Source organism: Gossypium arboreum, chromosome 8 (assembly GCF_025698485.1).
Source record: "Gossypium arboreum isolate Shixiya-1 chromosome 8, ASM2569848v2, whole genome shotgun sequence".
NCBI lineage: Eukaryota > Viridiplantae > Streptophyta > Magnoliopsida > Malvales > Malvaceae > Gossypium > Gossypium arboreum.
The window spans coordinates 93,878,636-93,893,171 of record NC_069077.1 but is presented as its reverse complement, the minus strand read 5'-3'; positions in this window follow the sequence as shown (position 1 = coordinate 93,893,171).

The window sequence follows — 14,536 nt, the reverse complement described above, 5'->3', positions numbered from 1 at the left end:
CCACTATTTCACACACTTATTACTTAATTCGTAACTTATGCAAAATAGTCCCTTTAGGTGTTTTCATGCTAACATCCTTCATAAAAGTTGTTTATAACACAACTAGGACTCATATTCCTCCATAAAAACTCAGCATATACCACAAATACATCCATGGCAACATCCTAAACTCTTGACCATTTTGTAAGATATCACCCTCATTTGAAAGCTCATGCTTCAAGGGTCTCAAAAGTGTAAAATCTTGAAGAAAACTAATTAAAATCACTTACTTATGAGTACTTTAAGTTGCTGCAGATTTTTGACCTTTCAAACCTCAATATTTGATGATAATTTCGGTGAAGAAAAAAGATGGGGAAGAAGAAAATGATAGCTAGGCTTTTAGGCATTATTTTATCACCAAATCATGACATCATCTACCTAATACTGACTATTTGTTTAAAATCCACCACATGGCTAGCCAACACTGTTAAAAAGGGTGTAATTGCCTTTTAAAATCCTTGAATTTTGATTTTCTAGCTATTTAACACATTTGGGTACTATAATGTAACTTTTTCCCTTTTTACGATTTAGTCTTTTTTCGCAATCGGGCTTGAAAATATTAAAATTAACTCACCAAATTTTTCATGCTCTAATATAATCGTACTATAACCTCATAAAAATAATAAAAACAATTTTTCTATCTTCAAATTTTTGGTCCCGAGACCACTGTTCTGACTAGGCCCTAAGTCGGGTTGTTACACAAAACCACTATTCCGACTAGGGTCAAAACCAGACTGTTACGATTCTCCCCCCTTAGGGATTTTCATCCCTGAAAATCTTACCATTAAATAGATTCGGATATTGTTGTTACATAGCATCTTTAGACTCCCACATGACCTCTTCAACACCGTGTCGATGCCACATCACTTTAACCAATAGAATTTTCTTGTTTCGCAACTCTTTAACCTCACGAGCTAAAATACGGATCGACTTTTCTTTGTAAGTCATATCGAACTGAATTTCAATCTCAGACGGTGAAATTACATGTGAGGGATCAGATCTGTATCGTCTAAGCATCGATACATGAAACATATTATGAATCTTTTCTAACCCATATGGTAGCCTCAATTTATAAGCAACCGGTCCAACTCGCTCAATGATTTCATACGGTCCAATGAACCTCGGACTCAACTTGCCCTTTTTTCCAAATCGGAACAGTTTCTTCCACGGAAATACTTTCAGAAACACTTTATCACCGATCTCAAATTCAATATCTTTTCGTTTTAAATCCGCATAAGATTTCTGACGATTAGAGGTAGTTTTCAAACTATCTCGGATTACTTTCACTTTCTGTTTTGTTTCTTTTATCAAATCAATACCATAAATCTTATTCTCACTGAGCTCAGACCAGTATAACGGAGTTCTACACTTTCTACCATATAAGGCTTCGTACGGTATCATTTTGATGCTCGATTGAAAGCTATTATTATAAGCAAATTCAATCAGAGTTAGATACTGTTCCCATGTACCTTCAAACTCAATAATGCAACATCTCAACATATCCTCGAGTATCTGAATAATCCGTTCTGATTGACCATCTGTTTGCAAATGAAAAGCGGTGCTAAAATGCAATTTAGTACCCAGAGCATCTTGCAATTTCTTCCAGAATCGCGACGTAAATCTCGGGTCTCTATCTGACACTATCGATAATGGCACACCATGCAATCTCACAATATTAGAAATATACAACTCAGCTAGCTTATCAAGTGAATAATCAAACCGAATAGGAATAAAATGAGTTGATTTCGTCAAACGATCAACTACAGCCCAAATTGCGTCTTTCTTTTTCGAATACAGAGGTAAACCCAAAACAAAATCTGTGGTCACTCGATCCCATTTCCACTCCGGAATCATAATCGGTTGTAATAACCCAGATGGTACCTGATGCTCAGTTTTAACTTGCTGACAGATTAAACATATCAAAACAAAGTCAGAAATATCTCTTTTCATTCCCGGCCACCAATATAGTTGCTTCAAATCGTTATACATTTTCGTACTTCCCGGATGTACAAAAAATCTACTACTGTGAGCTTCACTCAAAATCGTTTGAATCAAATCCGAATTTCTTGGAACATAAAGTCTATTTCTGAACCTCAGACAATCATCATCATCTATTTGAAATTCAGAATCAGAATCAGAATTACACTGAGTTCGTTTAGCCATAATCTTATTATCAACCTTCTGAGCTTCGATAATTTGTTGTAAAAACAAAGGTCTTGCTTTTAATTCAGCTAAAACTGAACCATCATCAGACAGAACTAAATGAGCATTCATTGCAAATAACGATTTTCGACTCAAAGCATCAACAACCACATTTGCTTTTCCCGGGTGATAATCAATCAGAAGTTCGTAGTCTTTTAGTAGTTCTAACCATCTTCTCTGCCGCAAATTCAAAACTTTTTGTGTCATTAAATACTTCAGACTTTTAATGATCAGAAAACACATGACATTTCTCGCCAAACAGATAGTGACACCAGATCTTCAAAGCAAACACAAAGGCAGCTAACTCAAGGTCGTGTGTCAGATAGTTCTTCTCATGCGGCTTTAATTGTCTCGAAGCATAAGCAACAACTTTTCCTTCTTACATTAAAACACAACCGAGTCCATTCAACGAAGCATCACTGTAAATAATGAATTCTTTACCTGACTCAGGTTGTACCAGTACCGGAGCTTCAGTTAACAAAGCTTTTAACCGATCAAAACTTTTCTGACATTGCTCAGACCATTCAAATTTCACATCTTTCTGAAGTAATTTTGTCAACGGAGTCGCTATCACAGAGAAATCTTTTACAATCGTCTGTAGTAACTGGTAACTCCCAGAAAACTGCGGACTTCAAATACATTTCTCGGAGGCTTCCAATCTAGAGTGGATGAAATCTTGCTCGGATCAACTCTGATACCGAAAGCTGATATAATATGACCCAAAAAAGCAACTTCTCGCAACCAGAATTCACATTTACTAGACTTTGCATACAACTGTTTATCTCGAAGAGCCTGTAGCACTATTTTCAAATGCTTGTCATGTTCAGATTCATCACGTGAATAAATCAATATGTCATCAATGAATACTACAACAAATTGATCTAAATACAGTCTGAATATTCTATTCATCAAATCCATAAAGATAGCAGGTGCATTCGTTAATCCAAAAGGCATTACTAAAAATTCATAATACCCGTACCTCGTTCTAAAAGAAATTTTCAAAATATCAGAATCCTTTATTTGCAACTAGTAGTAACCTGATCTCAGATCTATATTTGAAAACATAGCAGCACCTTGCAACTGATCGAATAAGTCATCAATTCTAGGCAGAGGGTATTTATTCTTTACAGTCACTTTATTAAGTTGACGGTAATCAATACACATTCTCATTGTGCCATCTTTCTTTTCCACAAACAGAACAGGAGCACCCCATGGTGAAAAGCTCGGTCTAGCAAATCCTCGATCGGTCAATTCTTGCAACTGAGATTTCAATTCCTTTAATTCGGTCAGAGCCATTCTATACGGAGCTATCGATATCGAAGTAGTACCAGGTACTAATTCAATGCCAAACTCAACTTCTCGAATCAGAGGCAAACCAGACAGTTCTTCAGGAAACACATCGGAGAATTCACAGACAACAGGCACCGATTCAACTTTCTTATCATTCACTTTCGAATCTAACACATAAGCTAAGTAGGTGTAACACCCCTTACCTGTACCCGAGGCCGGGATAAGGTACGAGGCGTTACCAGACAAACATACAAACATTAAACTAAAATACGGGCCATAAAATTTCATTATATTTTTCAAAACGTTCATTCACTTACACATAGTCCCTTATTTGGGTCTACGAAGCCCAAAACATACTTTAGAATGGGTTCGGGACTAAACGGAGAACTTATAAAATTCTTGGAAATTTCATGCTTTAAGGCTCCACACGCCCGTGTCCCAAAGTCATGTTCCATACACGGCTAAGACACATAGTCGTGTCTCTACCTGCGTGGAATATACCTAGGCTATTTTCCAAGCTTTGGTCAACCTTAATCTCTTACACACTTATACAAAATCAAAAGCATATAACATGGTATTCATTTAATGATTAAATATTCTCAATTAAACCACAAACATAGCATTTGTATGTCATCATACATGTGTATCTCATACTCATTTTACCTTGTTTATTATAGTACCACATATACATTTATACCAAGATTATCATCTTTCCAAATATCTTCAGCTTAATCATCAAGCATTCATATTTAAAACTAGATCATATCTTTATAAAATACCACAATTCAGATCATAAAATAACATGTTTGCCTGAAACATTTCAATTCAACTCCATACCGAACAAGCATTACATTGAGACTAGTCATATATATATATACATGTCATGATACATATCATTCTCTTTCTGTTTTCTTATAAACACATATCATTTATTTCATTATATCAATATTTCATATACCATAGTTTCCATGTATTCCACATATATTTATTTTCCTCCTCCTCCTCTCCATTCCACTTCCTTAATGTATATAGCATTCCTGTAAGTACGATTTCACAATTTACTAATAAATGCTTACATCAAACTATCCATACGAGTCATAGTCACTTACTTATTTATAATTCGAGCTAAAGAGCTCCAAATTAAGATCCGTAAATTTCCCCTGAAACTAGACTCACATATCTTTCCACCATAAAATTTTCATAATTTTTGGTTTAGCCAATTAGTACAGCTTATTCATTAAAATTTCCCCTGTTTCACATTCTGACAATTCTGACCTCTCTTCACTAAAAATTAATTATCTCATAGTACAGAACTCGGATAATGTTCTTGTTGATTTATCTTGAAAATATACTCATTAGGGATTTTTAAAATATAATTTTAAGCCTCTAATTATTTTTATCCAAATTTTTGTGATTTTCCAAAATCAGAACAGAGGATCACGTAATCATTCTGAACCAGTCTCACAAAAACATAAATATCTCAAAATATAGAACTACTTTTCTTGCTCTGTTTCTTTTATATGAAAATGGACTCATTAAGCTTTAATTTGATATCTTATTCAGTCTCTGATTCACTTTCTACTATTTGTGGTGATTTTTCAAAATCATGTCACTGCTACTGTCCAAAACAGTTTTATTGCTAATTCACTCTTTCACACTTTCTTTGTATTAACCTCATTTTAACATACCTATCACAAATCATTTTCACCACATTTCATACATCAAAAGTATAGGCCTATGATTACAAGGTCACCATAAAATCATCCTCATGTATAACTTACTTGTTTATAACCTTACCACATCCTGGTCACTTAATGAACACATCATTCACATAACCAAGTTCCTGTACTTATTCATCACAAAACTCACAAAGCAATACATAGAGAGTCTCCCGTTGAACACTTCAGATCGATCCTTGATACTTGGTGGTTTCAGCACATAGCTCCACCCATCATATAGTTTGGCTCTCTTGTACACATGGTGAACACTCAGTACCACCCATGTGGCCTAGCCAATTTATCTCGTAGCTCTCTTGTCTACATGGTGTCCTTCACCTGGAACCACGCATGCGACCTAGCTACATATATCCCGTAGCTCTCTTGTCTACATGGTGTACACATAGTATCACCCATGTGACCTAGATACATCATAATGTCTTGTAGCTCTCTTGTACACATGATGTGCACTCAAGACCATACATGTGACCTAGCTACATACTATCTCAGATCATCCAATCTTTCCAGAAGGTTCAATCGGATTTCTCTCTTTTCCAACAATTTCACCAATCAAGTAATTATCCACAAACATATTTCCAATATTATTATAAAATATCATAATACAAGCAATATTGATGTATTACTTACATATAAACTTACATCTCATTTAATATCAAGGCAATAACATTAAATTACACATTGCTTTATTAAAAATCATATGAACTTACAATTTCCCATAATATCCATAATCATAGAAATCACATTTATGTATGATAATTCAATGCACTTCATGTACCATAGACATATTTTAAATCAATTCATAAACTTGGCACCATAATCATTTAATTTAACATAATTCAATTAATTCACTAAATTTAACTTTCAAATATAAATTATAGCATTATTCTTTGTATTATTATCATACCAACTTACATACTTTCAACACCTCGGAAATTATAATAAATATATCAATTTTACACTGAAACATGCATAAATTAATGCTTATTATACATATGAACTTGCCTCGATACAAAAACGGTCATTTTACCAACTTTCCCAACTTTCACTTTTTCTCTCATTCTAGGTTCAAATCTCATTTTCCAGGATCTAAAGCATCATATTTTACTTATTTAATTAATGTAATATTAAAAAAAGTCCTTAACTCAAACTTTGGTAAAATTACAATTTTGCCCCTAAACTTTTGCATATTTACACTTTTGCCCCTAGGCTCGGGAATTAAACTTCATCCTTTATTCTTATGTTTTATGACATGCTGATCACTTTTCCCTTCTATGGAAACATCAAATTCTCACTCTAACATATACTTATGACTATTAGGTATTTTTACCGATTAAGCCCTTTTACTCGCTTTCACTCAAAACCGAGTAGCACAAGTTGTCTAACATAATTTAAAACCTCGTATTATATCATAAATCAGAAAAATAAACACATTTCACCTATGGGTATTTTTCCAAATATGAACCCTAGCTTAAATTATTGCTAGAATAAGCTTAATCAAATTATCGGGATTCTAAAAACGTAAAGAACTTGAAAAATGGGGTTAGAACGGACTTACTATTGAGCTTGGAAAGCTTGAAAACCCTAGCCATGGCTTCCCCCATGCTAATTTCGGCCTCCATGAAAAAGATGAGTCAATTTTGGCTTTATTTTCCCTTTTTATTTCTTTTAATTACCAAATGACCAAAATGCCCTTCCTTACTAAACTTTCAAAAATTCCATCCATGTCCAATTTTTTTCCATCACTTAGAAATTGGTCAAATTTATATTTAAGACCTCCTAATTAATATTTCAAAGCAATTTCATACTAGAAACTTCTAGAATGTAAGTTTTGCAACTTATTCAATTTAGTCCCTAACTTCAAATTGAGCACTTTATGCATAGAATTTCTTCACGAAATTTTCACACAATCATGCAATCATATCATAGACCTCAAAATAATCATAAAATAATTATTTCTATCTCGAATTTTGTGGTCCCGAAACCTCTGTTCCAACTAGACCTAATTTTGGGCTATTACAACTCTCCCCCCCTTTAGAGATTTTCGTCCTCAAAAATCTTACCGGAATGAAGTTTAGTATCTTTCTCATAATTTCCAGCATTACTAACTAATTTTTTTCAAGACGATACTTTCAGAAACACTCTGTCATCAATTTGAATCCCAAGATAACTCAGTCAACTCTGATATTTCTCTAACTCTGTCATTTACTTGTCAACCATTCTCAGTCTCTGGTCATATCTACAATTATTTTATCACTGAACTCTTTGATTCCACACCTAGGAACTTAGTCAACATGATTCTCATGAATTTTTGTTATATACACCTCATCGGTAAGGGGTGAGGTAAATGCAGATCTCTAACTCGATTCGACATATATCTATATGACACATTTTTTTTCATTATCCACACATGTCATTATAATCATACTATCCACTTCAAACAATTTATTATTCATATCTGTCTTACATAACATTTCCAATTATCTTATTTCAAACAAGTGCATTCTATGAATTTTGAATAACTTTAGTCATCACATTTACTAATTAATTTAGTCAAGCATGCAACAACATATGTAGGCCAAACAAATATGAATAAATATATCACTGTATAAACTTTCATCTCACATATTATCACACATACATATATCACGAATTCTTATTCATACCTTCCCGAGTTTAACACATCATAGCTACACTTTATTCAAATACTTCAATATTACTATTAAATGGTCAAATGTAGCTCGGTTGGAGAATACTTCATTTTAAACAAAATGGTCCTCATTAGTGTTGGGAGACATCACACTATCACATATTTGTGGCATGTATAACTAAACTCTCACACTTGCTATGTTAGTCCGAGAATCGACTAAACCTGCTTTGATACCACTAAATGTAACACCCTTACCGTGCACTTTGAGGCCGGATAAGGTACTGGCGTTCTGGGACAAACATACAAACATTAAACTAAAATACGGGCCATAAAATTTCATTATATTTTTCAAAAGTTCATTCACTTACAAATAGTCCCTTATTTGAGTCTACGAAGCCCAAAACATACTTTAGAAAGGGTTCGGGACTAAACCGAGAACTTACAAAAATCTTGGAAATTTCATGCTTTAAGGCTCCACACGCCGTGTCCCAAAGTCGTGTTCCATACACGGTGAGACACATGGTCGTGTCTCTGCACTGTGGAATATACCTAGGCTATTTTCCAAGCTTTGGTCAACCTTAATCTCTTACACACTTATACAAAATCAAAAGCATATAACATGGTATTCATTTAATGATTAAATATTCTCAATTAAACCACAAACATAGCATTTGTATGTCATCATACATGTGTATCTCATACTCATTTTACCTTGTTTATTATAGTACCACTTATACATTTATACCAAGATTATCATCTTACCAAATATCTTCACTTAATCATCAAGCATTCATATTTAAAACTAGATCATATCTTTATAAAATACCACAATTCAGATCATAAAATAACATGTTTTCCTGAAACATTTCAATTCAACTCCATACCGAACAAGCATTACATTGAGACTAGTCATATATATATATACACATGTCATGATACATATCATTCTCTTTCTGTTTTCTTATAAACACATATAATTTATTTCATTATATCAATATTTCATATACCATAGTTTCCATGTATTCCACATATATTTATTTTCCTCCTCCTCCTCTCCATTCCACATCCTTAATGTATATAGCATTATTGTAAGTACGATTTCACAATTTACTAATAAATGCTCACATCAAACTATCCATACGAGTCATAGTCACTTACTTATTTATAATTCAAGCTAAAGAGCTCCAAATTAAGATCCGTAAATTTCCCCTAAAACTAGACTCACATATCTTTCCACCATAAAATTTTCATAATTTTTGGTTTAGCCAATTAGTACAGTTTATTTATTAAAATTTCCCCTGTTTCACATTCTCACAGTTCTGACCTCTCTTCACTAAAAATTAATTATCTCACAGTACAGAACTCAGATAATGTTATTGTTGATTTATATTGAAAATATACTCATTAGGGATTTAAAAATATAAGTTTAAGCCTCTAATTATTTTTATCCAAATTTTTTTGATTTTCCAAAATCAGAACAGGGGATCACGTAATCATTCTGAACCAGTCTCACAAAAACATAAATATCTCAAAATATAGAACTCCTTTTCTTGCTCTGTTTCTTTTATATGAAAATAGACTCATTAAGCATTAATTTTATATCTCATTCAGTCTCTGATTCAATTTCTACTATATTTGGTGATTTTTCAAATTCACGCCACTGCTACTGTCCAAAATAGTTTTATTGCTAATTCACTCTTTCACACTTTCTTTGTATTAACCTCATTTTAGCATACGTATCACAAATCATTTTCACCACATTTCATACATCACAAGTATAGGCCCATGATCACAAGGTCACCAAAAAATCATCCTCATGTATTATAACCTTACCACATCCTGGTCACTAAATGAACACATCATTTACATAACCAAGTTCTTGCACTTATTCATCACAAAACTCACAAAGCAATACATAGAGAGTCTCCCGTTGAACACTTCGGATCGATCCTCGATACTTGGTGGTTTCAGCACATAGATCCACCCATCATATAGTTTGGCTCTCTTGTACACATGGTGAACACTCAGTACCACCCATGTGACCTAGCCAATTTATCTCGTAGCTCTCTTGTCTACATGGTGTCCTTCACCTGGAACCACGCATGCGACCTAGCTACATATATCCCGTAGCTCTTATGTCTACATGGTGTACACATAGTATCACCCATGTGACCTAGCTACATCATAATGTCTTGTAGCTCTCTTGTACACATGATGTGCACTCAGCACCATACATGTGACCTAGCTACATACTATCTCAGATCATCCAATCTTTCCAAGGTTCAATCGGATTTCTCTCTTTTCCAACAATTTCACCAATCAAGTAATTATCCACAAACATATTTCCAATATTATTATAAAATATCATAATACAAGCAATATTGATGTATTACTTACATATAAACTTACATCTCATTTAATATCAAGGCAATAACATTAAATTACACATTGCCTTATTAAAAATCATATGAACTTACAGCTTCCCATAATATCCATAATCATAGAAATCACATTTATGTATGATAATTCAATGCACTTCATGTACCATAGACATATTTTTAAATCAATTCATAAACTTGGCACCATAATCATTTAATTTAACATAATTCAATTAATTCACTAAATTTAACTTTCAAATATAAATTACAAGATTATTGTTGTATTATTATCATACCAACTTACATACTTTCAACACCTCAGAAATTATAATAAATATATCAATCTTACATTCAAACATGCATAAATTAATGCTTATTATACATATGAACTTACCTCGAAACTAAAACGACCATTTTACCAACTTTTCCAACTTTTGATTTTTCTCTCATTCTAGGTTCAAATCTCATTTTCCGGGATCTAAAACATCATATTTTACTTATATAATTAATGTAATATTCAAAACAGTCCTTAACTCAAACTTTGGAAAAATTACAATTTTACCCCTAAACTTTTGCATATTTACGCTTTTGCCCCTAGGCTCGGGAATTAAACTTCATTCCTTATTCTTATGTTTTATGACATGCTGATCACTTTTCCCTTCTATGGAAACATCAAATTCTCACTCTAACATATACTTATGACTATTAGGTATTTTTATTGATTAAGCCCTTTTACTTGTTTTCACTCAAGACCGAGTAGCACAAGTTGTCTAACATTATTTAAAACCTTATATTCTATCATAAAGAAGCAAAATAAACACATTTCACCTATGGGTATTTTTCCAAATATGAACCCTAGCTTAAATTATTGCTAGAATAAGCTTAATCAAATTATCGGGATTCCAAAAACGTAAAGAACTTGAAAAACGGGGTTAGAACGGACTTACTATTGAGCTTGGAAAGCTTGAAAACCCTAGCCATGGCTTCCCCCATGCTAATTTCAGCCTGTATGAAAAAGATGAGTCAATTTTAGCTTTATTTTCCCTTTTTATTTCTTTTAATTACCGAATGACCAAAATGCCCTTCCTTACTAAACTTTCAAAAATTCCATCCATGTCCAATTTTTTTCGATCACTTAGAAATTGGTCAAATTTATATTTAAGACCTCCTAATTAATATTTCAAAGCAATTTCATACTAGAAACTTCTAGAATGCAAGTTTTGCAGCTTATTCAATTTAGTCCCTAACTTCAAATTGAGCACTTTATGCATAGAATTTCTTCACGAAATTTTCACACAATCATGCAATCATATCATAGACCTCAAAATAATCATAAAATAATTATTTCTATCTCAGATTTTGTGGTCCCGAAACCTCTGTTCCAACTAGACCTAATTTTGGGCTATTACTGTAGGCTTCATATCCTTTCTTCACATATTTCCATATTTTTATTGCAGATACCACAGCTGGCAGTCCATTCAGATCACTAGACTCAATTTGGATTATCTCATTATTTTTACACCTTAAATCAATGACTTTTCGTTTGCAATTCACAATAGCATCATGCAAAGTTAACCAATCCATTCCCAGAATTATGTCAAATTCACCGAAAGGTAAAAGCATCAGATCAGCAGGAAAATAGATATCTCGTAACATTAACGGGAAATTCTTGCAGACTTTATCAACCAAGACACTTTTTCCTAAGGGGTTCGATACTCTAATTATGAATTCAGTAGACTCTACAGGCAAAGTCTTACTGTGCACTAAATTCATACAAATATAAGAATGCGTTGATCTAGGATCTATCAATGCAATCACAGAAGTATCATAGAGGGTAAAAGTACCAGTAATCACGTCTGGAGACGAGGCTTCCTCCCGAGCTCGAATAGCATAGGCTCTGGCAGGTGCTCTGGCCTCAGATCTAATAGTATCTCTAGTAGTTCTTTGACCACTACTTGCATTTCTTGCATTTCTAGAAGGTCTACCTCTAGCTGAGGTGCTGCTCAGTCTCATATTCTGTACATTCTCTTACTTAGCAGGTTTAGAACAATCTTTTACAAAATGGTCCAGAGATTCACATCGGAAACAGGCTTGGTCATTCAATCTACAATTTCCTGGATGTCTTTTACCACAGCTTTTACATTCAGGTCTCTCACATTGGACATTCCCAACACTTGCAACAGAAGTAGCAAGGACTCTGAAGTTTGAATGCGATCTAGCTCGATCTCAATTTGAATGTACCACATTAGCATTTGGACGGCTTTGATTATCTCAGAATTTCTTTAACATAGACTGAAATGATCTACTCGAAGATCTCTTTCTAGAATTTCTAGCTTCAGAATCAGCTTTTCTTTTCTCTTTACTTAATTCTTCAGCTTTACATGCTCGTTTAACAAGTACTACCATTTCTTTAATCTCCAAAATCACAACTAACAGACGGATATCTTTGTTTAGTGCATCTTTAGACCTTTAGCACATTATTGCTTCATTCGATACACATTCCCGAGCATACTAGCTCAATCTCACAAATTTACGTTCGTATTTAGTAACAGACATACAACCCTGTTTAAGCTCGAGAAACTCTTTACGTTTCTGATCAATGAATCTTTGACGAATATATTTCTTTCGAAATTCATATTGAAAGAAATCCCAAGTAACCTGTTCACTCGGGACTATAGATATTAAAGTTTTCCACCAATGATACTCCGTATCTCTCAGAAGTGAAACGGCACATTTAACACATTTCTCAGGACTCAGAAACATTTCATCAAACACTCGCATTGTATTTTCTAACCAGAATTTGACTCTTTCAGCATCATCATTCGTTGTAGCTTGGAACTCTTCAACCCCATACTTTCTAATCTTATCAACCGGTGGTCTACTCAACTGTACCAGATTCACTCGTGGCATATCAAGAGTTTGAGAAGGATTAACCGGGGGTGGAGGTTGTTGTACAGTCGGATTGGTTCTAATGTATTGGGTGAACCATTCATTCATCATCTGATAGAAGGCATGCTTAGCCTCACCATCACGGCTACTCGTAGCCTGTCTAGAATCAGCTTGCACCGTCCCTTGCTTGGGAGCAGGCGTATTGCTTTCAACATCGTCAGCTACAGCTCTATCGGAATCCATTTACTATATAAAAACACATTTCAATGTCAGGAGTCATCACACTATCACAGATTCAAATATATGGCATGTATAGCTAGACTCACATACTCTATAGTAGTCCTAGAACCGACTAAACAATAGCTCTGATGCCAATAAAATGTAACACCCCTAACCCGTAACTGACATTGAATTAGGATTACGAGGCATTACCAGACAGACAGAACATTTCAACCAATTTAGAATCACATATATTATTTAACATCATTTCATAAGCAATCATATCTTAAGATGGTCTACGAGACCTAAAACATACATTTAAGAATAGTTAGAGCTAAACCGAATACATTCATAAAGTTCAGAACATAGAAAATTTTACAATTCTATTAAGGTTACACGCCCATGCGTCCAGGCCGTGTGCCTCACACGGGCATCAGACACACCTATGTGAACCAGTCGTGCCAAACCAGGGTAACCATACTGACTTTCACCCACGACCAATAAACACGCCCGTATGCTGCAGCCATGTGATACTTAGCTAGCTACTGACTTTAGCCCATGGCCACGTGACACGCCCGTGTCCCCTGACCGTGTGACACCATGCAGGCTTGATTTAAGCCAAAATGCCACCCTTTTTTAAAGGTCATCCATACAAACCATAATAAACAACATTTGTACCTAAAATTTTCAACCAATTCCATACTCATAACATGCTTCATTATAACAAAAACATATTAGCTCATAAAACACTTCAACCATACACCATTTGGCACCATCAACCAAATAACAAAACTATATACAACATTTCATTTGTTAGCCAACTCTCATGGCATAATATATACACATCAAAACTTATATACATAGACATTCTAGCCCATACATGCCATACTTTAAAATATTTACACTTTCAAAAGTACCAAAATGAGATCGATAGTGTGGTGACAATCCTCGACTATCCCCGAGCCTTCAATAGCTATGATAACTGTAAAACAGACAGTAAACACTCAGAGTAAGCTACAAAGAGCTTAGTAGGCCAAATACAATTGGTCTAAGTAATAAAGCATATAAATACAACTCAACCATATAGATTCATAGCCATTTCATGGAATAATTCATAAACTTAACCATGCTCCTTT